The sequence below is a fragment of the Protopterus annectens genome, chromosome 14.part0, assembly GCF_019279795.1.
Source record: "Protopterus annectens isolate FY-2018-M chromosome 14.part0, PAN1.0, whole genome shotgun sequence".
NCBI classification, from domain to species: Eukaryota; Metazoa; Chordata; order Ceratodontiformes; family Protopteridae; genus Protopterus; species Protopterus annectens.
This window is the reverse complement of record NC_056748.1, coordinates 1,019,759,460-1,019,786,760: the sequence shown is the minus strand read 5'-3', so window position 1 is coordinate 1,019,786,760 and position 27,301 is coordinate 1,019,759,460.

Here is a 27,301-nt window from a genome sequence, read left to right as displayed (position 1 = left end):
TGAGCTGCTACAGCAGATACTACTCTAACATCTTAGTGTGAGCAATGCCTCTGCATACCAAAAAAGTGATGGTCACTGCATCTCAGCATGCCAGTTTGGTAAGTTTCTGAATCATGTTACCATGTTTGTTTTTGCCGGTTACATATGTGATGGTTCTCATTTGCACATTGGCACTCATTTGCACGACATCATGTGTCATTTGCATGCAGTATATAGTGATATAGACACTAACATATTTTTCCTGCGACTGCTGACATACTATGTGTGCATCTGAACTGGCGCCTCCATGCAATTCACCACTCGCTATGCTATTTCACCTATGCAACGCACACAATTTTTTTCTGAATAGTCCCTTTAATTTTATTTGATGATAATTCATTATACATTTATATGGTATGATGCATTCATTCTTAAATTTCTACTGTTTTTTATGGCTATCTGTGGATAAAATTAAATGGTTCAAAAGTAAAATTCATAGCTGATTCATAGCTGAAGTAAAGAATTTCTAATGTTAGTTTTCCTATTTTTATAAAGAGAATATATCATATGCAGCTTTTTTTTCTTCTCATACATAAATAAATACTATGAGAATCTATAAGTAAGAAACAAAACCAGTGTTTACAGTGATGCAAAAAATGTTATTTAGTTTCAAAGGTTATAATCGATTGACATGTTCATAGTCCTGATGGTAGTATGGAAAGATCTCTGATTCTTTCTTTCTTTTTTTTTTTTTTTTTGACAAACATACAAGGCAGCAGCACACCTCAAACAAGGATTCCATTCTGCCATCTAAGAATGACCTGCCATCTTGTCATAGGGTGATATGGTTAGGTCTTATAACACTTAGAATACCATGTTGAGCATTTTAATTAAATGTCAAGCAAATTTAGAGTGGGAAGCATATATGTCAGCTCTGACTGTTAGAGTGCTAGGTAGCATCATGTCAGAATATTTTCACTTCAGCTCTGAGCTGTAAGGTCAAAGGGTCCCTTCATTTCTGTGTCAAACTGACTAGCTGCAGGCCACTTTACAAAACTTTTTTTTTTAAACTGAGGCTTGTCAGTGTTGTGTTAAGACACTTGTAACATAACAACTTTTTGAGAAAGCCATTATTTTTTTTTTTTCAGTTTAAGTGAATATGCTTAATTCATAATGGGAAAACATGAAGGAGACCATGAACTCTTAGCTAAAAGACTAGGATGGCTAGAAATTAAAATTCCATATTTCTGCAGTTGTCCATTTTTTTGAAATACTTGACAATGCATTTCTTACTCAGTTTACTTATCAGCCCTTAAGACAAGGGTTCACAACACAGAAATTAAAGTCAACATTTAAAAGCATTTTCTGCAATGTGCAGATGCCATGCTGAATGATTGTCTGTGGTTTAGTAAACAATATTATGTGAAATCTAGAACAGTAAAGAACACGATCTGCAAATCATGCAAGATGGTATGTAATCACAGTCAATGGTGAGGTATGCATGATTCAGAAATCTGATACTTGTGTTTGATGCTGACATAAGGCAAAAATATCAGTTGGAGGAGCATGCAAAAAGTACTAATGTACAAATAATAGGTTACTTAGATTTTGAACAGGAGGAGAAAACACATCAAATATGGCATCTTTAAGCTAAGTGGACACCTTTCTCATGGCTTATGTGACAACTACTTGGAAATCTATCATCTGCCAAAACAAGCAGCCAACAAGCCACAGCCAAGCAACTCTACTAAGGCAGGTCATGGGCTGCAGCAAAAATATTTTGGGCAGTCACATTCCTACAAGCCATAAGACTTCATGACCCTTCCAATATTGTAGTTTATATGCATCCGTCTATCATCACACTTCTTAGTCGGTAATCTTAACAACACAGTTCCAGTCATGTTAGTAGCATCCTATGTAGATTCTTGTGACCTTCATCCTCGCTGATGTACATCCTATTCAGCAATTTGGGTAAAAGTTCAGCAATGACCACAGTGGTGGGTCATGCATTGCTGACTTAAATGTACTGACAGCATCTGCAAAACTGCAATACACAAGTAAGACAGAAACGCTCAGGTATACATCCCGTTTAAAACTTCATTGTATGACACATATGTACAACCCTAATTCATGTAGCAACCGGACATGTTCCATAATGACATATATAAAGATCGTCAGCATACAAATTAGGCAAGCAGCAGGTAACTTGTAAAATGATACAATGGATTACAGTTGGAGTATACATTGTGCGACATTCAGTAAAAAAACTGTATCTAAGTAATACACATTGTGATCCAAAACAGATAAGAAGAAGCGTTTTGGTATAGCACAATCACAGCATGTCATGCATGTCAGGTGAGGTGCATCTGCATACTTTTATTGCAGAGTTATACCTTAGCTCTTGGGTGCAGAGAAGTATAAAGGGAGTAACCATAGTCAGCAAGGTGTAGAGTTTGGAGCTGTTGTTTGCTTTCTGCACTTGGCATTTTGAAATAACAGCTCTGCACATCTCACAGCAGATTTCACTATAATTCGTACTGCATGACTTGATGTTGCCTTTGTTCACATTACAAACTTAAACACACTCCTATATGTATAGTTACAGAAATATGGCTTCAGAGCAATGAAAGCACTCCCTCTATTCCTAGTGATAATGCCTATCATGTATTTAGACCCACTGACAATGTGGGGGAGTATCAGCATTTGTCAAGGATATCATCATCTTCCAACAGATCCCTTAGGACAAAACATATGAGCTTCTAGAATCCAAATCACCCTAAACAAGATTAGTTACCACTTCATGCCTAGCTGGAGAACACCTAATGTGTCCCCTTCTGAGCATGATAGCTATCTTAAGTCCAAAACCTCCTCCTGCACGAACGGCTGGTGCACGGCTTAAAAAACAAACCTAAGTTAAAAATGAAATGCCAGCACTAAACTCCTGGAATCAGGCAATCTTCATTTAATATCCAAATTCAAGACAGCAACATAACATAACCGTACACCAACATGGTTGTACCGGTTTCGATAAATCCTTCATCAGCAACCAAACATGATGTACAAAATAAAGACAAAAACTAACTTCCTGTCTTGCAACTTATATAAACTTCATATAGGAAGCTTGGAGCGCCCTCTAGTGCATCAATAAAATAGTGCACTAGTTCAAAAATACATGAAATGTGTAACAAATAAACCCAGTTGTCCCAATTATATAAATGAGTATATAAACCCAAATATAACAACAAAAATATAACAACAACTATTTGAATTGGATGCCTCAAAAATGATCATTCAAGCCAGGGGGAAATAGAGCCCCTAGTTTGATGATCCACATTTTCTCTTTATAAATGAGCTTATCATGTAGAGCATGGGATTGTACATGTCTGTCCTTGATGTGATCAATGACCATAAAACAAAAATTGCCCGTAGGGTGTTTAGAAATGTGTTTATATAATGAACTGGACCCCTTTTTGTTTTTAATATCACTAAGATGTTCCCCTATCCTAACTTTAAAAGGACGGGAAATTTGTCCAACATAGAAAGCTCGACAATTGCACTGGGCCAAATAAATCACCCAAGATGTACTGCAATTGGCAAAACATAATATATCATAAACTTGTGGACAATTTTGTGAAGAAAAAGTCTGACATTTCAACACCCTAGGGCAGTAGGTGCAATGACCACATGGATAGCATCCAAAAACAGGGCATGTAAAAAGGTGAGTTTGAGTAATGGAACATGTATCTCTGTAATAAACCTTCTAGTAATGACTAAAAAGAGAGCCCAAAGACTGCCCTTTCTGAAATGAGTAATGACACCGGTCCCCTACATATTTCTCTAAGACATTATCTGGTTTTAACAGATACCAATACTTACGGATAATGTTCATGAATCCAACTGTATTCCTCCCATAAGTTGTAACCAATCTAAGCAAATCATACTTGACATGATCCCGATTTTGATAGAATAATAAATCAGTTCTATCTTGCTGATTTGCAAAATGATTGGCCTTCGTGATGTCACCCCCTACATAACCCCTACTTTTAAACCTAGTGATAAGATCCCTTCTGTGATGGTCGTATGTGGAGGAACTGGAACAAATCCTTCTGACATGAAGGAATTGGGACTTGGGGATGTTCTTGATGACATGCTGGGGGTGGAAACTAGTGGTATGTAATAAGGTATTGAATTGAGGAAATTTTCTAAATATCTCACTCTCAAGAGTGTTGGTGTCCATTCTTTTTACCAAAACATCCAAAAACGTAATTTCAGATCTAGAAAATGTCAACTTAAACTCAATCCCCCATATATTGCCATTTAGATACTCAAGGAATTCAAAAAGGAATTCCTCACTAGCTCTCCACACCATCCAGCAGTCATCAAGATACCTCTTCCAAATATCCATCTCGTTAATATAGATATTGTGACTGATGTCATAAATTACCTGGTCCTCCACATACACCATAAATAAGTCTGCATAAATGGGGGCAAAATAAGCCCCCATAGCAGTGCCCTGTGTCTGCCAAAAACATATGTCCTTAAAAAAGAACACATTGTGAATCAGGACCTGTTCAGTCATGCATGCCAAGAGGATATTAAAACCAGGCTTATAGATATTAACCTTATCCAACCAATATTGCAGGGCCAAAAGTCCTGCCCAATGGGGAATACTGGTATATAGGGAGGTGACATCCAAGGTGCATAAAATCCAGTGGGATTCTAGTTGGGTCTCAGAGATAATGGATAGGAACTGTGTAGTATCTTGAATTCTAGAACGTATATGTGCCAAAAGTGGTTTTAAATATATTGTGAGGAATTCAGAAAGGGGTTCCATAAGGGAACCCCTGCCTGATACAATCGGTCTCTCGGGTGGCCTTGTAGGGTCTTTGTGGATCTTCGGGAGAAAAATAGATATATTGCCTGCTAGGAAAATCAACCTTGAGTTGATGACACACTTCATCATTAATAATGCCCTCCTCTGTAGCCAAATCCAAAAACTTGTCGGCATCCTTTTTAAATTGCAAAGTGGGATCCGCCTGCATTTCCTGATAATGATTATGGTTAGATAACTGACGATCAGCTTCAGCTTCATAGTCCCCCAGATCCTGGACCACCACTGCTCCAGCCTTGTCCACTGAAATGTCTTTGTTGTTAATCAGTTTCTTCAAACACATTCTCTGATTTTTATTCAGATTATCTTTAAGCTTGTCCTGTTCATGTAAATACAAATGTAAATCCTTGAGGACAGCATTTTGAAATGTTTGGACAATGGGTTGCATAGGTGGCCTGAACCTGGAGGCACGGAAGTGAAATTCCCTAACCTCAGAGGCATCACAATCAGTCCCATGAAAAAAGCATTTCAAATTCAAATTTCGACAAAATTTAACCACATCTTCAGCAAAACGATGTTCCTGGACAAAAAAAAAACAGGGACAAAACTTAGTCCTTTATTCAATATATCAACTTGTTGGTCATCCAATACCACTGAGGAAATATTATGCCCATTATTAACATTGGATACTAAATCCTGATCATTTATTGAAGGATGTCCCCCAGCCCATCTGGGTTTGTGATGCTTCCACCCCCCTCGTCTCTGGGACTTGTGCCTAAAGGGGTCTTTCCGATGAAGCCTCTGTCCAAATTATTCCTCTTGGAAACAGGAGAAATGCTGATATGAGTATCCTCCCATTCAGTATTGGAGGATGAGTCATCACCAGATGGCATAGACTCCCTGCTCCTTTTCTTCAGAATAGATTTAGGCCGAGTGACTCTCATTCTCTTAGATGAATCTATAGGCATATCAACCCTAGGTCAAAAATCAAATGGCTTCCCCCTGTCATAGTCCCCCACATCCTAGCTATCTTAACACATTAGCTGAAATTTCCATTAAACCCAAGACCTTTCTTCTGAGGGACTTCAACTATCCATCAATAAACTGGCTGAACTACACTCCCAATGGCCAGCATATCCAATGCTTCCTTGACATTATAAATGCTAACTCTCTTTCACAAATAGTTAACCAGCCTGCTAGGGACCCCAATATCCTGGATCTACTCCTTAGAAATACAGCCACTTCTTGCATGGCTCCATATATATATATCATCATGTCTTATTAATCAGACCATCATTTAGTGACCTTTTCCTTTTAATCTGGTGGCACTTTCCCTGTAAATAGGTCTGTGTTTAAGGACTTTTCAAAAGCAAACTTTATTTAGTTACTTGATGACTTAAATAAATTCTTTTGTAACTGTGATGCCCATGCCCTGGCCCAGCAATCAAGGAGCCTCAATCCTCACCACTAACACCAGAGAGGGAGTCTCATATATGAGGAAAGGATAACAAATCCACACAGTAAAGTGCAATTTCAGAGCACACAGAGATCACAGTCAGTCTGGGGCTGGTTGCTCCCTTGCTCTCCAGGTCTCCAATAAGACTCCCCACTGGCACAGCTATAGGGTCCAGATCTCATCCTACCTGGGCAATCTAAAACCTCCTGCACTCTCTCTGTCCAACCAATGCTTTGTGTCCCTGCCCAAGTAGCTGACACATACACACGTTGAGATAAGGGGTTATACAACCACACAGACACTGCTGGGAAAGGCTGGCACAGGTTCTCTACCTGTGCCCCTATTACCCAGACTATATGGTAGCACCGCCTGCCACCACCTAGCTAATATTTATCAGCTACTCAAAGGCCCTTAAAAGGATGTCCAATTATAACTGTGCAATAGTATTATCCAATTGGTAGTACAACTAAACAGTCAAGACGTATTAGAGTGACTTGGTACAGGATCCTTATATACATGCAATGTACTCTTAGAGCTTAACTTATCTCCACACAAACCAGCCACAGTTAAAAGGTTTTAAAATATTTAATAACAGATAATTAAAACCACAAGACAATACTTTCTACTACACAGTGCTAGTCAAGAGTTCAGAGATCACACAGAAATACTTAAAATAATTCAGTGGTACAGTTCTAACATCACAGAAAAACACTTAGTCTAAACATTCTAGTATCAAGCTATTTCTAAAAGAAAACACAATTCTAAAATAAATTACATATAGAAAACAGACAGACTGCTGATGAGTTGGATAGTCAAGACAAAAATGCTTAATGCCTTCTGATTATCTCTTTTTAAATTGAAATTGCAGTTCTTTTAAACATTACATCATTCTTTCACCTGGTGTCCCCAGGCCAACAGAAACTGCATTTACATTATTTTACACCTAGGCAGAAACCAGAGCAATAAAGGGCATTTATGCATGCAAATTCTAGTCATTAACTTTAGCCTTAAAACAATAGGCAGGAAGCCTTCATCTAGCCTGGCCAGAGCTGAATTGTAAACATCAAAGACAGTCATGAAATAATTTGAACTTCAAAGGACAGACAAGAAATGCTTGACTTAGCTTTCTTTACAGCAGAGGGTTATGTTGCTACATTGTTTTAAGTTCAACATTTCACAGCATATTCTTTCATTTAAGAAAACAAGCCTGTACTTCAACATTTATATTTACAAATGACAGAATTATCTGCACAATTCTATCTGGTTAAGTTGGCAGTCTTCACATTTCTCCCCCTCCCACCCCGAAGAACTCAAGCTAGTTTTTCAAGTGACCCTTGAGAAATGCTGCTTGAGAGAATTAGGTCTATCTGAGTATACCTACCCCATTCCCTGTCTTGAGAGCCCATCTGTATTGACATTGCTAATCCCACTGCGGTGCTTTACTAACATATATGCTTGCAACCCCTGGCTCCATCTTAGCAACTTGGCATTTTGCTGGCTGGCTCTGTTTAACCATGTTAGGGGGTTGTAATCTGTCATAGCAGTGAATTTTCTTCCATACAGATAAGGCTGAAGTTTCTGCAGTGCCCAAACTATGGCTAGACATTCCTTTTCTACAGCAGCATAGCATTCCTCCCTGGGTTGGAGCCTACGACTGAGGTAAACCACTGGGTGCTCTTTTCCCTCTGAAGAAATCTAGCTAAGTACAGCCCCCACCCCATGATTTGAAGCATCCACCTGCACAACAAATTCTTTGCTGTAATCTGGACTGGCTAACACAGGGGGTCCTCCCAAAGCTTCTTTAATCTTCTGGAATGCCTGCTAACATGCTGGGGTCCACACTACCTTATCTGGCCTGTTCTTCCTTGTCTGTGAGGGGAGCAGCTATGGTACTATAACTGGGGACAAACTTTCTGTAGTACCTTGCTGTCCCTAAAATGCCCTCACCTGCTTTTTAGTAAGAGGTGCAGGCCATGCCTGAATGGCTTCCACTTTGGAAGGTTCTGGCCTTATCCTACCACTCCCCACTCTATGTTCTAGGTAGGAGACCTCTGGCATACCCATCTGACATTTGCTTGGCTTAATGGTCAACCCTGCCCTCTGTAGTCTGCCCAGCACCTCCCTGAAATAATGAAGGTGCTCTGGCCAGGAATGGCTGTAGATGGAAATATCAACTAGGTAAGCAAGGGAAAACCCTCCTGCTTCTGCTAGGGTACGATCTACCAGCCTTTGGAAAGTCATTGGGGCATTCTTCATCCCAAAGGACATCTTTGTGAACTCATACAAGCCAAAAGGAGTCAGAAAGGCTGACTTCTCTCTAGCTCTGGGAGTCAAGGGCACCTGTCGTAACCCTTGGTAAGATCAATCATTGTAAGATACTTAGCCCCACCCAGCAGGACTAGGGCCTCATCTGTCCTAGGCATGGGGTAAGCATCCAACTCTGTGCGACTATTTAATTTCCTGTAGTCCACACAGAACCTGGTGCTGCCATCCTTCTTTGGCACCAGCACTACTGGGGAGGCCCAGGGACTGTTGGACTCTTGAATCATCCCTAGTTCTAACATCTCCTGTACCTCATCCCTCAGAGTCTATTTGACTCTCCCTCAGGCACTCTAAAAGAGGCCTGCCTAATAGGCCTTTGGGGTCCTGTATCCACCTGGTGCTGCACCAGGTGGGTATGCCCTGGTTTCCCAGTGAACAGGTCTCCAAATTTTTGCAACACTGTTCAGATTTCTCAAACCTGGGTAGGAGATAGCTGGTGAGACATTGCTACCCCTTCCACTGAGGTGTCAGCCTAAGCCTCACTGAGGAGATCAGTCCCCAGATCTCCCTCAGACTCCTCCTACAATCCACTGCAAATGCTCAGCACAAGTGGCATGGTAAAGTTTCATCATGTTAACATGGTACAACCTGTGCCCCTACCATCTGCCTAGCAGTTCCACCATGTAGTTAAAATCACTTTCCTTTCTTACCACCTTGTAGGGTCCCCCCAAGCTGCTTGCAGCTTGTTGTGTTTGACAGGAATAAGAACCATTACCTGCTTCCCCACATCATACTCTCTAGCTCGAGCATTCCTGCCATACCACACCTTTTTCTGTTGTTGGGCTTCTGCCAGGTTCTCCTGGACCAAGCCCATGTGTTTCCTGAGCATTGTCCTGAGGTTTAGGATGTATGCCACAATAGACTCCATGTGAGACTCGCACTCACCTTCCCACTCATCTCAAATTAAATCTAGAGGTCCCCAAACCCTATGCCCATACAGCAACTCAAAGGGTGAAAAACCTGTTGATTCCTGGGAACTTCTCTGTAAGCAAACAACAGATGGGGCACATATTTGTCCCACTCCCTCTTAAACTGATTTGCAAATGCCCGTAGCATGGACTTGATTGTAGAGTTTAACCCCTCAACAAGACCATTAGTCTGGAGATGGTAGGGGGTGGTCTTCATGTGTTTCACCCCACAGGACTTCCACAGACAAGCCAGCAGGTCTGACATGAAACTGGCACCTTTGTCAGTCAGTATTTCTTTTGGGAAACCTACTCTGCTGAAAATCTCTAACAAAGCATTTGCCACCTTGTCTGCCTCAATGGATGACAAAACTACTGCCTCAGGGTATTGTGTAGCATAGTCCACTACAACTAGGATATACTCTTTTCCTGTGGAAACTGGGGTACTCAGAGGACCCACAATATCCATAGTTACCCTCTGAAATGGCTCCTCAACCACAGGCAAAGGCATCAAAGGAGCTCTCACCTTGTCTCCTGCCTTGCCTACCTTTTGGCTCGGCTCACAGGTCCTGCAGTAGCCTGCTACATCTCCAGAAATTCCAGGCCAATAAAAGTTCTGTATAATACGCCTCTTTGTACGTTTTATGCCCATATGACCTGCAAAGGGAATATCACTATGGCTAGAAGCACCAGATGGTAGGCTCCAGGCACTACCAGCTGCTGTATTCTCTCACCTTCTAGCCCTCCCTCAGGGGTCCACTCTCAGTATAGTAACCCATTGTCCCAGTATACAGATTCCCCCTTTCTTTGAGAATCAGGTGCCTCCCTTGCTACCTGCCTCAGGCCTTGCAATATAGGGTCTGAGAGCTAAGCCAATCTCGACTCTCTCATTGTAACCCTTCCCAGCTCCCCTTCCACAAGAATTCTGGCATCCTCTGACAGTGGTGTCTCACTGTCAGCCTGGGTACTACTACTCACCTCTACCTTTGCAGTCACTCTGTCCAAGGGGAACATCAGTACCCACAAGCAGCTGTGACTCACTTTCAGTCTCACTGCTCCAGAGTAGCTCCCTCCCTGAAGTAACCACCTCAGCAGTCCTGGCTGCAAGTATGCAGTCTGTCTGTGTCTCCCCCAGGCTAACAGACCCACATGCTTGTCTCCTAGCCTGACTGCATGTAACTGCATAACCACATGGTACTGCCTCATCCAATATCCTTCCCTGTCAGGACGTCTGCAGAATGGTAGTTTAGGACCTCTGTAGTCTCAAGACAACCTACTATTGGCATTTTGTCTTTCCCACTTACTGGCTCTCTCATCTTTTGTTCCCCACCTTGCCTCTGTGGACACCTGTATGCCACATGGCCCCATCGGTTGCATTCAAAACATTTAACCCTAGCTCCTGGATGTGTACCTTGACTAGTGGCTTCCAATGCTACTGGCAGATTCTGTTGGGGCAGTCTGTGCTACCTATTATGGGTTCCTTTAGACCCATGAGTAGTACTGGGGGTCCATTTCCTGTGCAGGGCTGCCCTGCTTGCTAAGTATAGGTCTCCCTTCTTCACCAACTCATCTGAAGTAGCGCATTGTCTATCAGCTAACCAGATCCTTCTGTCCTCAAGCAAAGTGCTAAGGGCTTGTTCCCTCACCAAAAGGTCTGCCAGCCCTTCAAAAGTGGTGACCTGACATCCACTCACCCACCTATGGAAATAAGTGCTCATTTCGGCAACATATTCACACACTTTCATCTGCCTTGCGTCTATGCTCACAAAACTTTTTCCTATACATTTCAGGTGTTAGCTTAAAAAAATCTAATAAGACAATTTTTTACAGAAGTATCATCAAAATATGCAATGTCAGACATTTTAGATAATACAGTTACAGCTTTACCGTGGAGTAAGGGGGTCAGTAACCGTACCCAGAGCTCTTAGTCAACTTTATACTGTTTACATACCCTCTCAAATATATGAATGAAACTATCAAAATTATCCCCCTCTTTAAACTGTGGAAGAAATTTACTGACCTTTTGTGCTTCTTGGGTCCAGTTACTACCTTCCCTATTACCTCCATGACTCTGGCAAAGAATCAGCATCTCCTTCTCATGCTGCCTCTGCTTTTCTTTTTCCTCAGCTTCCAGACGTAACAGTTTCTCATTCTCTTCAGCCTGCAAATGTTGCAGTCTCTCACTTGCTTCTATTTCCACATGCCTGGCCTCCAACTCAAGTCTCTTTAGCTCCAGCTGGATTTTAAAGTCCATTGCAGAAAGGTTGAGCTGTCCATTCTCCGAGGGTATTATATTTCCACTGCCAGTCTGATTGCCCTCCTGGTTGCTATTTTCTGATGCAGCTGTAACCAAGGCTGCAATCAGGTCTGCCTTAGTCAGGTTTCCATGCACCAGTCCCCTAGCCTGGCACATCTCCGCCAGCTGGCTCCTTGTCAGCTTTCCATACTCCTCTGATGACATACTGCCTGCTCACCCTGACTAACTAAGCTAACAAAGGAAATAAAACAATTGTGATCTCAACTCTGAGTATTCACTGTGTGGCTGTTATAGAGTACAAAATCACCTTCAAAACTCAGTGTACACAAGCTACAGGATTCATTCTACTCACACCACTACAAGCCAATTAGTATTTGCCAGCTAATTAATATGTGATGTGGATATCCCACCACTGCCAAATACAAATGTGACACCCGTGCCCTGGCCCAGCAATCAAGGAGCCTCAATCCTCACCACTAACACCAGAGAGAGTGTCTTATACATGAGGAAAGGATAGCAAATACACACAGTAAAGTGCAATTTCCCTTAAGAGCACACAGAGATCACAGTCAGTCTGGGGCTGGTCACTTCCTTGCTCTCCAGGTCCCCAATAAGCCTCCCCACTGCCACAGCTATAGGGTCCAGATCTCAGCCTAGCTGGGCAAGCTAAAACCTCCAGCACCCTCACTGTCTAATTAGTGCTTCATGTCCCTGCCCAAGTAGCTGACACATGCACACATTGAGATAAGAGTTTATACAACTACACAGATACTCCTAGGAAAGGTTGGCACAGGTTCTCCAGCTGTGCCCCTATTACCCAGACTATATGGTAGTACCGCCTGCCACCAACCAGCTAATATTTATCAGCTACTCAAAGGCCCTTAAAAGGGTGTCCAATTATTACTGTGCAATATTATTATCCAATTGGTAGTATAACTAAACAGTCAAGGCTTATTAGAGTGACTTGGTAAAGAAAACAGGCAGAGTGCTGATGAGTTGGATCGTCAAGACAAAAATGCGTAATGCCTACTGATTCTCTCTGTTTAAATTGAAATTGCAGTTCTGATAAACATTACATAATTCTTTCACTTTCCTGGTGTTCCCAGGCCAACAGAAACTGCATTTACATTATTTTATACCTAGGCAGAAACCAGAGCAATAAAGGACATTTATGCATGCAAATTCTGGTCATTAACTTTAGCCTTAAAACAATAGGCAAGAAGCCTTCATCTGGCCCAGCCGGAGCTGAATTGTAAACATCAAAGACAGCCATGAAATAATATGAACGAACATCAAAGGACAGAAATGCTTGACTTAGCTTTCTGCAGAGGGCAATGTTGCTACATTGTTTGAAGTTCAACATTTCACAGCATATTTTTTAATTTAAGAAAACAAGCCTGTATTTCAGCATTTATATTTACAAATGACAGAATTATCTGCACAATTCTATCTGACTAGGCTGGCAGCCTTCACTGAAATCATCTTCTGAAGCACCCTACTGCTAAAGCTGAAACCTCTGTCTCTGACCTCTACTACCACTTAAATAGTTGTATTGATAAGGCAGTCTCTATCCATAACAAATATAATGAGATGTTTAAAAACAACTCCCTGCAGTGGAATACCCATATAAATAAATGATACAACAAGAGAAAGGAACTGCTTAATGCTTATAAGAGGTCTCATTCTAACTACCTTAAGAGCACACATAAGCAAACTAACAAAGAGCTGAAGGGAACCATTAGGAAGTTCAAAGCTGAGTATGAACTTTAAATAGCCAGTAAAACCAGCTGCAACTGTTTCTTTAACTATGTCAGAAATTTAAGAACTAACACCAACCAGTGTTTGGAACTAGCTCACAATAATATTACTCTTTGAGCCAAAGGAAATAGCTAATATCCAAGATAACAAATTTAGTGCAAAATGTTTACTCCACCCACAGGTTACAAAATCCCATCCACCGCCTTCAATTACTATTGAACAAATTCTCCCAGGCATTTCAAAAATTAAGACCACTTCATCCATGGGCCCTGATAGCATACTAGGTTGTCTGATTATTGGTGCCAAATATGGCCTTTATGAACCCCCAATCTAAGCCTTTTCCACTGGTTACATTCCTGAAGCCTGGAAAACAGCTACTCTAATGTCATTACGCAAGGGTGGCCCAACCATGGACCCTGGTAACTATAGATCTATTCGTCTCACTAGCCTCACATGTAAAACTATGGAGCTCATTATCACAGACTTCATTAATCTAGACATTGAAAATCTCTTAAGCCTGGACCCTCATCCATTTGGCTTTATCAAAGGAAGGTCCTACCTCTTTAACCTCATTAATTTATTTGAAAAAGTAACTGAAGCAGTGGACAGTCGTTATGCATTGCATACAATATATATATATATATATATATATATATATATATATATATATATATATATATATATATATATATATATATATATATACACCTGATAAAGGCCTTTGACACTCTTCCTCATTCAAGCATTATTTATAGACTTGTAATTCTGAGTACAAATCCTTTTACTGTATGATGGAGAGCTAACTGATTGACGGACAGAACCCATGTGGTTAGAGCCAATGCCTCTTCTAAAAGCAAAGCAGTTCTCAGTGGTGTAACACAGGGCTCAATTTTATTTTGAGCCTTCTACTGTTTGACATACATTTCTCAGACCTTCAGGCCAGTACATCTGGCCTATGGTTAGCTATGTTTGCAGATGTCTATAAATCGGGTGTTATTAGTCTATCTTCACCTGACTCACAATTGCTCCAACATTGCTTAGGCCACCTTAGCAATTGGTACAAGAACAATGGTTTCAAATTAAATGCAAAAAAATGTAACATGGTTCATTTTGGTAAACAAAACAGTTTTACTTACCATACAGGAGATGTACCCCTCCAATCAGACACGTATTATAAGGGATTTAGTTACTATTGTTGATAATTCCTTATCCTTTAACCATCATATCATTACAGCAGTTTAGAAAGCCTTTTATATAGACTATCTAATTTCCAAAGGTATTTCCACTAGATCCAAAGAAATCTTAATCCCCCTTTACTCATATCTTCTCAAACCCATTATTGAATATAATTCACCTTTTGGCATGTACTAACAACTTGAGAGACCTCAGAAATTCATAACTAAAAAGATCAGTGGTCTCAAAAAGTGCAGTTATCAGGAGGGACTGGCAGCCCTTTCTCTGTACTCAGTCTCTTACAGACTCCTCTGTGGAGATCTATGTGTAGCCCTTTGTGCCATGAAAGAGCCAACCCTATTTGATCTCCTGTTCCTTCACAGAACTAATGGTACATCAGAAACCCAATTAAAGGAGCAAAAGTTTCATCAGCAGATAAATAAGACACTTTAGTACGATAGATTCATATCCCAGTGTACCCTTCCCCTCTGGAACAAACTTCTACTGCATGTCAAGCAAAGTAGTACCCTTGTCACCTTCAAGGTAAACCTAGATAATTGGATGGGCAGGATCAAATTCTCTCCCAGTCTATCTTGTCTTGCCATCCTTGAGGCTACAGTAAATTTTTTGGCTTGTCTTGAAATGGTCTGCAAACCAGTTGCCTAGAACTTACCAAGGAAACTATAACCAGCTCTTTCCTTTGGACTATGACCTGCTGCTTTACCTTCCTTTGCATGCATTCCAGCATTTTCTGCTGATACCTGGCCATGTTGAGATACTGCTTTCCACTTTTACATTTTGCATTCTATTCTACTTTTGAACTGTCCCTGTGTTTCAGTACTGTAACATACATCTGTATCCAACTTGGCTGTCTGCCATTCTTTGTACACCTGTCCTGTCCCTTCCCTGGTTTGGTGCCTGGTTATCTGCCTTCTCTATGCTTGCACTGCACCTTTTTACGTATGTGTTTGCATGTATTTTAACTATTGTGCTATTTGTCTTTCTTGACATTGGAATGTGGAATGCATCAATATGTGTATATACTGACACCATACCTCTCAACTGCTAGGATTTTGGTATAACGTTATGATATTGGCCCACAGAGTTAGCCTTTCTCCTTACAGATTTATGATGTTTTTCATAAAGTCAGATCTGTTTTTGAGGGAATACTTATTAAACACATAAACTAAGCCTATAAAAAGCTTCACAACCACTAACTATATAAGGCTAGTATACAATCACCTTATTTATTTATTTATTTACATTTGTTGACCGGGAGAGTCCGACTGGACACAGGTCCGTTTTCAGCAGAGGCCTGGAGGGAAAAGCTCCACACTCAAATGTTTAAGACATTACAGAATTAGAGAACTATCAAATAAAATTATAGACAATGTTACAGCTGTAGAGCATAATACAATGTTAAACAAAGCTGTAGAACAGCTGTAGAGCAAGAATTGACATTTTAAGCAACAGTGACAGATGTTAAACATAGTTACAGAAGTAGAACAAATTCATAAATTCGCAACTGAAAAGTTGTTTGTGAGGTACATAACAGACAAATTGTTGCAATAAGAAGGTATTATTGTATAGTAAGTAGATTAGGTTAAAGAGAAAACGAGGTTGCTATTATAAGGTAGTTAGTGGGGTGCAGAGAGAGGTAGTGGGTGGGTGGAGTGGGTGCTCATTGAGGGGCAGTTGCAAGGGCATTTTCTGCAAGTAAGCAGGTATGCTTTTAGTAAAGATATTAAGTGGGTACATGATGTTGCAGAGGTAATTGAGGGTGGGAGGGAGTTCCATAGTTTGGCTATAGCACAGGAGAATAATGCTTCTCCAGTAGAGTTATTGGCTCTTGTCACCAGTAGGAGGTTTTTGTTGTTGGATCTTAGTGGTCTGGTGGTAAGATAGGGTTGGAGTAGATTCTGAAGGTATGGTACTTTTAGTGGATGGTTTACTAGTTTGTGGGCGAGTGTCAGTTGGTACCATTGAAGGAGGTGAGGGAGTTCTAGCAAGCCTAGTTCTGCTAGTGAGAGACAGTGGTGACTACAGTAGGATGCCCCTGTGGTAAACTTGGAAAAAAACTCTTCTTACACTGTTAAAGGTTACCGATGGAGAATGAAAATGAAGCAAGATGAACCTCCGGTAAACCACCACAGCAAAAATTCCAGTACAAAATTGCAGATAAAAAACGAAGTTTTAATGTTGAACAACAGATAAAACAAAAAAATAAAACAAAGCAATCGGATAAGTCCTTTCAAGTCCGATAAGCGCTTTCGGCAACTAGCCTTCTTTAGATCGTAAAATTTAGGACTAATGCTTTTTTTTAAAACGAGTAACCAATAAAAATGATATCAAGGAATAATTTACATCTGACCAATCAAAAACATCATACAAATTCATTAATTCACATTTCTTATTGGTTTTGACATATCCAATGATCTTATCAAAACAGCTGCTTATAACCTATCACATGAATTTAAGATGGTTCCGCAACTAAAGATCGGTGCTAGATATATGTTAATTTGTTGTTTCTTATATCCAGTCATGAAAGGTTATAAGGGTCATTGTTCCTTAGGACTGTTTTTTAAGGACTGTTTTCAGTCTAAGGATAGCTATGGCAATGTGGACGCTCCACTTATATGCATACTCTTTAGCGATCCTGGCTTAAATAGGGACATTAGCATTCAATAATGAACATACTGTGCTGATAGGTTAACTAAGGAGGCTATACTACTTTTTAAGCAATACGATTTGCTTACCTCTTCTAGCATTTTTGATTGGTTTTGATGTGTGCATTTACTGACACGATTGGTTACCACTAGCTAAAAATCATCAATAGCAAACGATACTCTGTTTCCCGCTTGGCTTCAATAAGAACTTCCAAACCGAAAATATAAAAAAAAAATGTATTATTTTTGTATTTGTCTACAGTTTGATCTTTGACAAGCTGTTTATTTAATGATGATTTACATTTTATAGTTAATGATGACTTCGTTAGAGATCTGATTAGTTAGCTATGTTATTCTTATTATTATTATTATTTTTATTTTTATTGGTCCTTCATTGTGTGTGATTCAGGGTTGTTGTTTTTTAAGGATTGTTATCTAAGGACTGTCTTCAGCCAAAAGATAGCTATGGCAATGTGGACACTCCATCTATATGTGTACTCTTTAGCGATCCTGACCTGAATGGGACATTAGTACTTAATAATGGACATACTGTGCTGATGGGTTGACTGGGGAGGCTATAATATTTTTAGGCAATGTGGTTTGCTTGCCTTTCCCAGCGTTTTTGATTGGCTTTGATGTGTGCATTTACTGACACAACTGGTTACTGCTAGCTAGGGATCGCCAATGGCAAATGATGCTTTGTCTTCCGCTTGACTCCAGTAAGAGTCTCTGAGGTCAGAGTGGAAACTATTTTATTTTTATTTTCATTTTTGTATTTGTTTGAGGTTTTCCTTGGTTATGGGTGGCATGAGAACACTGGAGATGATATGTTTTGTTCTGTCTATGGGATGCCTGATTTTCTGGCAAGATCCATTGTTCCGACTGAGCACCATGTGTGTTTTGATGACCATGGACACAGGATGAGTCTGTTTTTCATTATTTATTTATTTTCATTACTTATTTATGTTTTCATTACTTTTTATGTCTGTGCATTCATCAGAGATGAAACAACACTAGAAATCAATGTAATGTGTTTCTTGTTGTCATAACTAAATAGGGGCAGAGCATCTGACTTTTAAAATCCATTTTGTGGCTATATATCTTTGAAACGTGCATGGAATTTTTATTTGTTGCAGATGATTGTCCTTTACAGGGTATATTCGTTATATTGTGGTTATTGTTTTTTGTGTCGTGCAGGCTAATAGGTCAAAAGAAACCTATTATGTAATTATGGTTATTGAATAGCTGAATGCCTTGAAAGTTAAACAGGCATTCTGAGTGGTGCATCAGGCTCTTATAGCCTTTCATGATTGGATATAAGAAACAACAAATTAACATATATCTAGCACCGATCTTTAGCTGCGGAACCATCTTAAATCCATGTGATAGGTTATAAGCAGCTGTTTTGATAAGATCACTGGATATGTCAAAACCAATAAGAAATGTGAATTAATGAATTTGTATGATGTTTTTGATTGGTCAGATGTAAATTATTCCTTGATATCATGATTTTTATTGATTACTCGTTTTATAAAAATGTAAGCATTAGTCCTAAATTTTACAATCTGAAGAAGGCTAGTTGCCGAAATCGCTTATCGGACTTGAAAGGACTTATCCTATTGTTTGTTTTAGTTTTTGTTTTATCTGTTGTTCAACATTAAAACTTAGTTTTTTATCTGCAATTTCGTACTGGAATTTTTGCCGTGGTGGTTTACCGGAGGTTCATCTTGCTTCCTGTGGTAAACTTGGCAATTTTGTTGTAGCAGGTTTCAAGTTTATGTAGATCTCATTGTCTTAGTTTTGTATATATTGGAGAGGCATAAAGTAGAGTGGAGATAAAGTGAGAATTTGCTACTGAAATATTTGTTGCTCTGGTAAGTAGTTGCTGATTTCTATAAAATGCTCCTAGTTTTTTGTGGACCTTTTTTATGGTCATTGATATGTGAATGTCAAAGTTCAGTTTATTGTCTATTTCCACTCCTAGCAATTTGCTGTGTTCAGTAGGATGGATAGTGGTGTTGTTTTTTGCTGTGATGTTAAAGTGTGAGAGGTTTTGGGTAAGTTTGGTGGGTTGGAAAATTAGTAATTTAGTTTTGTTTGGGTGGAGTATCAATTGGGAATTGGATAACAAAGTTTTCACAGAGGAAAAGGCATCTTGTGTGACTTTTTGCAGTTCTGGAAGGGAGTGGGCTGAGCAGATGATGGTAGAGTCATCTGCGTATTGTCCCGGGACATCTTTATGGGGGGGTTAGGTTAATATTAAGGGGAGTTAAGTGGGTTGGGGTGGTGAAAAGGTTAAGTGGAGGCAGGGATGGTTGGGAGGAAATGAAATAATGATGGGGAGGGACTTAAGTGGTTTAGTCTAGTGTAGTTGGGTTAATCAATCACATTTTGGCGTGAACTTGCTACCCACCCACCCTCCCTCTTTTTGTTGGTGGGAGTAGGGTTATTTATCAGTGGAGGTAGGCAGAGAAGAGGGATAGGCTTGCCCTCTTCTGTTCCCCCTCTGATGTCTGGATGTTCATTTCAAGGATCTGGGGAAAGGAAATGAGTAGTTGGAGGAAGCTTGCTGAATAGATAAGCAAGCTGAGGTAAGGATGGTGCTAATTTGGTGGATGGTAATTCAATGGATGGTGTATGAAGTGAGTTGGGACACTGCTTCATAAGTAAAGTAAGTGAGCAGAGGTATGGACCCTGCTTGTTGGGCAGGGTGAGTAGGAACGCTGCCTTGATTAACATTACAATGAACGGTGTATGAAGTGAGATGGGATGCTGCTTCATAAGTAAAGTAAGTGAGTAGAGGTATGGACGCTGCTTACTGGGGCAGGTTGAGTAGGTACACTGCCCTGATTAACATTACAAGGATGTTGTGCTGTATTTAGAATCAATTATATCATGAATAGTTGTAATTAATAAAGTTGGTGATCAAAGCTATGTTATGGAAATTTAATAATGGTCGTCAAATGTCATTTGGTGTGATGTGTGTTACTGAAGGGGATCGGGACAAATAATCTAGCCATACTGGCAGTTATGTTTATAATCTCAGAATATGTTTTAAAACAGAGTCTCACAGGCATTCTACAGCTTAGTTTTCATTAAGAAGAAATAAATTAGAATTAAATTTGAATGTTGAAAGATATCACGTTATTCCTAAATAAGAAACCCGAAAGGCTCTTTTGACATGTTTGCCATTGCTCAATTGATTTTTCCCTGTGGTCTTCCCATCTGTGTTGGTAATGTTTCACTGAAGGTACCTGAAAAAGAATGAAAGGCCTCTCCTGTATCATCATGCTGAACAAAGACAGAAAGTTTGAAGATCCAATGTTTGTCCACTTGTTTTCAACAGAAGACAATATGAGGGCTAAAAGCTTTTACCCCTCTTTATGTCTGCAAATGCAAACAGTTACATGACTAAATACTTGCCCGCACAGCTTCACAAAGGTTCTACAAAGGAAGACAAAATATCACTGAAGCCGTGTCCTCTCTGCCTGTCTCTACAAATGCAGAGAGCATGAGATGCTATGAAAACTGAAAAAAAAATAATAAAAATGTGACTGTCTCTAGTTTCAAATTAAATGATGAAGTACATAAGAAATTATAAACTTTGTTGACTTACAGCAGCTTCATGATCTCAAACATAAAATCAACATAGGGAGCATATCTGATGATTATCTAGGAATTAGCTATTTCTGAGAATCATGAAGCCAGAAGATTGATCCACGCAACAGGAGCAACTGAAAACGATCACAAATCAGATTCAGCAAAGCAGCAGACAATGTATGCTAGTGCTTTCACAGATGTGGGAGGACAGGCTCCTCAACACCCCAACGTACCACACTCTTTTGATACAACCTTGTTATTTCAGTATTCTCTCGCTGAGATCTCGCAACCTTTGAAATGAGTGTGATTCTCTGAATCAAGATAAATATTTAAACCTTGGACAGAAAATTGTAAAGTAGTGGGGGTAGATGGTGCAACACCCATGTTGGAGGTCCAGGGGCTTGCTGCTTGCTAAAAACAAACTTCTCAAATTAGCTTTATATCTCTTTAGTTTCTTGATGTATATGAACTGGTCAGAATTCTTATCTCTGTTCTATAAGGTGTTCACTCTTCTTTGAGATTATATGACATCATTGTTTTAATAATTAGTATTTAAATTCAATTGTTCCTATCCAATAACACAAAACTACTTCCACCTGTAGCCTAAAACTAACACAATGAAGTTGTAGTTGTATTATGAATGCTATCTCCATTGCCTGTTCCATCACGTTTCCACTAAAATTCTTCACGGTCTTATTCCTTTTTATCTTCTTTTCCACTTAAGTACTTTCTGCAACTTCCCATCAAACAAATAAACTACTGCACAACCTCAGCTCTACAGGGATAAATGCTTTACCAAGTGGCAGTCCAACAGAACCTGCGCAGCTAACATAATACCATTGACTGCATTATGCTCACCACTAATTATAAACTCTTATATATCACTTTTGTATACCATTTAAGTGCTAAAATCACCAATGACTTAAACCAAATACAATATATATATATATATATATATATATATATATATATATATATATATATATATATAATATTCCAATAAAACTATTTCTGTTAATACGCAAAAACACAGACAGTAATCTAGGACATTTTCTGCAAACACATATGTCCACTGTAATACAACCCAGTCCCATCATTGTTTTGGCAAGTAAACGTGGTAAGCATGAAAAATAAATTAGAATAATTTGATTCCTTTCTTCAGGTATCATGGCCAGCTATAGCAGTCAAAACAGAATCAAACATCAAAAATGATTCTCCTGATATTTATACCTTCTTTGTAGCATACTAATACACTTATATGACTGGACCATGGATCATATTTGGTGGTGAGATCCATATCTTTTACAAATTAAACTTCAAAAAAAATCTTAAGATGGGAAAAACTCTATCCCAGAAAATAACAGACTGTTGAAAAATTAGCATATCCTTAAATGAAAGGGCTCTTTCTATATCTAGCTACTGCCTACCATTCAACAACCTCTTCCCCAGATAAACTTCAGTATCTTGTTAATAAAATCTTAGAAGCAGCCATCCCATATAAAAAATAACCACTCTGGGTAAGTTCAACCAAAAGCAAGTGGATCCTCACAAAACAATAATAAATTACTCTCAGACTTAGGCTTAGTAGCAATCGTACCCAAACTCTATCGAAATAATCCCTTACTTCTAGATCTAATTATTACATACATCCAAAATAATACTTACTCGTTTTGCACTCACTCTTCAATCTTGAGTGATCACTGCCCAATAACTTTCTAAATAAATTACAGTTATAATGCATGTCCCCTACAAAAGTCTTATTCAGTCACAAGTAGCCTGACAATTACATGACAACATAATAATTATACCTTGTATACTAAAATCCACTTCTCACCTGCCAAGTTCTCATCCAGGCAGTTAACGTACTCATAACCTTACTTCTACATCTTCAAGATAAATCAACTGCAATCATCACAAAATTAGTAAAACCTAAACAAAACACATGGATGTCAAACAAAACAAATGGCTGTCAAAATATTGAAGCCCTGTTTGGCCCAAGGGATGAAGTATGAGCCCACATAAAATAATCTCCTAAATTTGAGACTTGAAACAGGTTCATCTTTGCTCACAATCTAGCCAAAAAGGATGCACATAAACACAACGAGTGGCCTACTGTCAAAATGAGAAATCAATTTTTATAGGGCAGTAAATACATTTCTGACAATGAGTAAATTTAACCAGATGAGATAAAACCCATATCCCAACCAAAGAAAATACAATCTGTTGCATAATGATTTCTCTATCTGCTAATGATTTTCTGAAGGAATTTTCTCAACTTCTCTCAGTCCCTCATCTACTCAGTTAAAACCACTTGCCAAACACTATGCCTCACTGTATTTTTCTCCCCTTATACTTTTACTTGTTTTTATTTGATGGGTTGGTGGGCTGGTCACCAAGCCTTGTCAGACACAGTCTCGGCCACAGTGGAGCAAACATTACATATGCCAAGTACACTGATTGAAGTTATGGATTTTGACATCCAACAGTTACAATGATGAAACACACATGCTTAAGTAGCACAAATTAGTCAGGTACACATGGTAGACAGGTGCAGGCTAGAAAGGATATCAGAGTCATGACATTGGGAACATTGGCAAAATTTAAAAGATATTTTTATCTGAATACATATTATTATCTATTTGTGTTTAATTAATTGCAAATCTCATTTTAGTGGAGGACCATGAGAAAAGCTCTAGATTACATTCATTTGCAAAGGAAGTTAGCATTAGGTAACAGTCAAAATATCCAAATAATGATGTATGTAATTTAACAGGTGAACATCATGTTACATACATGGTATGGTGCATACAGAATGTTTAGCTCCTGTGCATCTAAAGAGCATTCAGGATTATATAGTTTCAGTTTAATTTTAGTGCATAAATAACAAATGAGGCATGCAGTTGAATACTGTAATGTACATCTGTGTCCAACTTGAAATCTGTAACCATGACAAAGGTTTTTTTTAATAATAATTTGGTTTTACTGCATAAGTAGGAGACTTAACAATAGGGCAGGTACAGAGGCAAGATCACTTTTATAGATATGCTTCCACTGAGACTTTAAAATATAGATGTTATGACATTTTGAATATAAACATGGGTTGTTACAAGTACAGGACTACTTTGCTGACAGGTGTATTTTCAGTGCAGCTTTACATTGTTAATGGAATAAGATATTATCTGTTGTTATCGTGTTACACAGTTTAAGCAACATAGACAGTCACTACAATAATTTTTGAATTTCTGAGCTAATACCAGGTGTGATTTCAGTGAGAGCAATTCTCTTAGGGATGTGTATCAGTTTAATAACTAGCTGGTGACAAAGTATCTGTCTGGGAGTGTAGAGGATATTCTGGGCAGTCTGAATGTGGCTGCAGGCTAATAGATTAGGTAGCTCTTAACAGTTAAGAGACCAACTACAAGACAATAATGTGTCTAGTAATGTGTTTTGTTGCAGACTTTGCATGTTTATTATTAGATCACTCCAGTTTTGCTAGCTGAGAAGATTGTAAGTTGAAGAAAATTGATGGGGCATATAGGAGGCTAGGGAGAATAGGTCTGAGCTATGGCCTTATGTGCATATTCTAACTGGAAAGGTCTGACTTTATGAAAAATTTGTAGTCTATGTCTGTCCTTCAATTGCATGTTGGATGTGCAAATCAAATATTAAAACTGTGTTCCATTACTATTCACAGTAATGTTGCATTTTATATTACTTCAGTTCTTGTGTCATTAACTGATAATATTGTTAAGTTGGTATACTCTGGTTGTTGGTGAAAGTACCAATAGTTTAGTTTATTTTGATTTAGGGGAAGTTTAGTTTGTTTAAGCCAGTTTTCAATTTTCATAAAGGAATGGTATAGATCACATGGTAGCCATTTCATAGATTCATAGGTGTCTACTAGGCTAATAGCCCTGGGGCCTTTATAAGCCTAGCCATAGGATTACCCTGGCATAGTGCTACCCGACCTTAGTTCCCAGTGCCTCTGTTGAGTAGAGCCACTGGAGTTATCCCCAGGGTGAATTTTCTGTTTCCCATCCACTCATCAATATTTCTCTTGAATAGGGTCAGCAAGGTGCTCTGCTTGACATGTATGGGAAGCCTGTTCCATAGCATGGGCAGTCTCTGGGTTATGAACCTGTCAGTCCAGCATGGTCTGTTAATTGAGGTAATGAGGTTGAGATCTCTATAGCATGTGGTGTGGAGGGATTGGGAATTCTTTGTCTCTTTGACCCAAGAGGAAGCACATACTAGTGTTTAGTCATCTGCATACTGTATTACCTATTCTTAATATGGGACAGTATGCATTCTGTTTCAAAATATATCAGAGTAAAGGTCCTAATATTGGACTTTGTGGTACAACTATTGTTATATGCCGATGAGTTGACACCATATACATTGTGTTTGGTGGCTGAGGTAATTTTACACTAATTTGTTTATATTGTTATTGTGGCCAACTCCTTGAGTGTAAGTAATAGTGTGGAATGTAAAACTGCATCACATATACAGGTACAAAAATAGGGATATGACCACTTTGCATTTATTTCATCTTTCATAAATATAGTTTATAAGAGTTAGTAATGCTGTTTTGCATTCTGGACTGGCCTGGATTCATGGCTTTATTGTGTAAAGAAACTTGTTATCTGTTAAGTAGTTAATCAACTATAGGTGAACACATTTTAAGTATTTTGGACAAAGGGGACAAGATTACTCTCAAGGTGTAGTTTTCTAGTTTAAGTGGTTTGCCACCCTTACTTAAAGGAATAACACTAGATTGTTTCCAGACTATGGGGAATATACTTTCTGAAGAGTTCAGTTTGTAAGTAGAAATATTGAGTATGCATTGGTTTCTGCAGCTATTCTGAGATCTTCTACTGGTAGGTTGTTAGCTGCAAGAGAGCAAGATAGGTTTAAATTTTTGAATACATTTATTATTCTGGTGGAAATAGTTACAGTAAGCAAAAATCTAGGTCTGACACCATCTGTGCTATTTACCAGATGTTTTTACTGTTTTAGGTTTATTAAGGGAGTTAGCAGCTTTTAAGCAGTATGATTTAAATGCCTTACTTTTGTTATCTGTAAAGGGGCATGATGTAATTATGTTTTTTTTTTTTTACCAGGTTGCATTAGTTTATTAAGTGTTGACTAAAACTGTTTTGTGGTATTACTGCAGTTTTACTATGGACTAGTATAGTAGTTTTGTTTAGACAAGGATGTTATTTAGTTAGGTTTCATAAGCACCAGTAATATTGCAGATTGGCTGTTGTTTTTATTAAATGCCAGTTTTCCATGCTTTATCTCTGTTGCGTATTACTTTTTTCCTGGTTTAAGTTAAAGTGCAGGTCTTGCTTTCACCCTTTTCCTATGTTGAGGTGCTAAGAAGTTTAAAATGGAGCGAAGGTGACTTAGTGCATCATCTGAGGATAATTTAATCATTCCTAATTGATTTGTTTAAGAGCAGACAAAAATGTGCCCTTTCTCTTTCCTACTCTTTTATATTGGATATTTCTATGGATTTCATTATGTTTACATATGACGTAGACTGCTTTATGATCAGTAAATGATGTCTGGTCTAATTCCTACATGGGTACTATTTGTTTAAGAGCAGACAAAAATGTGCCCTTTCTCTTTCCTACTCTTTTATATTGGATATTTCTATGGATTTCATTATGTTTACATATGACGTAGACTGGTTTATGATCAGTAAATGATGTCTGGTCTAATTCCTACATGGGTACTTTTTGCTGAGATCTGTTGTTAGCATCCAATCCAAGGAATTTTCTTTCCACTAATTATCCATCTTTGATTGTCATATGTATAATCTGTGCTACTTCTTATTTATTGATAAGGGGGTGAATGATTTTAGGAGTGGTCTTGGGTTACCAGTATTAGGGTCATCTAAGACTATTGTTTCAGGAAACGTACTTGTAGTTATCCAGGATAGCATGATTTCAGAGGCTGACCTGTCTGCTGTAAGTAGGGGGTAAATGTAGTGTCACTAAACATACATGCTTATTTTAAGAGCATCTGCCAAGATTTCAAAGTTATTGATAACTGTATTTGTGTGAGGAAGCATGGCAAATTTAAATCATTTTGAATATAGAATAGGTTCACCACCAGCTTTTTACTGGTACAATCATAATAGTTTATGTCATACCCAGAACTAATTATTTCTTCATCATTTGTGTGTGATTTAAGCCAGGTTTCTGTTATTGTGATCATGTCTGTTGTGTAGAGAGATATCCATCATTGCAGGACTGATATTTTATTCTAAATATTATAGGCATTTATGCAACATAAATTTATTCCAGCACTGTGATTTTTGTAAACTGAAGGCTAGAAATCTGGACACAT